This window comes from Lagopus leucura, unplaced genomic scaffold, assembly GCF_019238085.1.
Source record: "Lagopus leucura isolate 7727_CA_CO unplaced genomic scaffold, USGS_WTPT01 32386-0_obj-0_obj, whole genome shotgun sequence".
NCBI classification, from domain to species: domain Eukaryota; kingdom Metazoa; phylum Chordata; class Aves; order Galliformes; family Phasianidae; genus Lagopus; species Lagopus leucura.
The window spans coordinates 1-1539 of NW_024969415.1; the positions used below are offsets into that span (position 1 = coordinate 1).

General features: G+C 65.4%; 1 long non-coding RNA gene across 1 annotated transcript; it reads left to right on the top strand.

Moving 5' to 3' along the window:
- The first annotated feature begins 825 nt into the window (after positions 1-825).
- On the top strand, positions 826-1397 carry LOC122194132. Its single transcript, XR_006183050.1, has 3 exons — positions 826-896; positions 1010-1060; positions 1143-1397. It is a non-coding gene; the product is annotated as an uncharacterized LOC122194132 (long non-coding RNA).
- Positions 1398-1539: the final 142 nt, after the last annotated feature.

The window sequence follows — 1539 nt, forward strand, 5'->3', positions numbered from 1 at the left end:
CCCCCCCCTCCAATAACGGACGCTCCTCCCGCGGGGGCGGGGCGAGGGGGGGGTCTTAAAGGGACCGCGACACCGGGCTGCGCGATGGAGTGTGTGTGTGTTTATTCACGTGTGCGCGCTGACATGCGTATGCCTGCTAATATGCGTGCACACTCACATGTGCGTATGGACACGCGTGCTAATCGACATGTATGTGCCTACCCACATGTCTGCATGCACTCCCATTGACATGTGTTCCCATCAATGTGCGTGTGAGATGATGTGTGTGTGCCCGTTTACATGTATGTGCGTGGACATATTAGTATTAACATGTGTGTGCAGATTAACACGTGTGCATAAACATGTGCGTGTGCTCATTCACTTGTGTGAGTGTTGATGTGTGTGCGTTAACGTGGGTGTGCATGTTCACATGTGTGTATGGATGTGTACATCCTCATTCACACGTGTGCACCTCTGTATGCACACAGGTGTGTGCACATTCACATGTGTGCACCCTTTGACATGCACCTGCATTGACATGTATGGACCCACTCGTATGTGTGCACGCATGTGCACACACACACGCATGCCCACTGACACGTGTGTGCACACAGACATGTGTGTGCATGGACATGTATGTGCTCCTTCTCACGCGTGCACACGGACACGTGTGCTCCTGTTAATACGTGTGTGCACATTGACATCTGTGTGCACGAACACGTGTGTGTGCACCGACACGTGTGTGCCCATCCACACGCACGCGGAGCGACACGCGTGTGCGGTGGGTGACGCGGCCCCTTTAAGAGCGGCGCCGCGGGCGGATTTCTGCCCTCCGACGCGGACAGCGGGCAGCGCCGCCCTCCGGGGCCGCGGGTTCGCGTCCCGCTCCCTCCACTTCCGCCTCCGCCGCTTCCATGGTAACGGCGCGGGGCCGCGGGGGGGGGGGGGGGGCGTCCCGGGGGGGGGGGGGGGGCTCATAGGGGGCGGTACGGGCGCCATGACGGCCCCTGACGGCCCCCCCCGCCCGCAGGCGTGCGGCCTCCAGCGGCGCTTCGGTGATGATGGGGACCTGGGGGACGAGGTGAGCGGCGGGGGGGAGGGAGGGGTGGATTTTTGGGGGGGTGGGGTTGCGGTTCTGCCCATCCGCTCCTTCTGCCCCGCAGGAATTCCTCTCGGCCGTGCGTGACGCCGAGCACCGCTTCGCTCTCCCCGCGTCCCCCGCAGAGCCCGGGCAGAGCGGGGGGGAGGGAGAACCACCCCGATGGGGGGGGAACAGGGAGGAGGAGGAGGGGGGGGGCGGAGGGAGCCGCTAAGAGACCGCGGCTCGGACCCCCCCACCCCCCGCTCTCCCAATGGGCTCTGAGACCCAGCGCGGCCGGAGATCGCCGCCCCCCCACCCCCGGCCCCCCCCTCCGGCACCGGGCTGTGGGGGGGTCCCGGTAACTGCGTCGCCCCCCACCCAACCCCTCCGGAACCGCCGCCGGGGGTCCCGCCCAGCCCGGTGCTCACCAACCACGTGGTTCAGTTGGTGGCTGCCGCCAGCAGAGCCCCCCCCCCCCC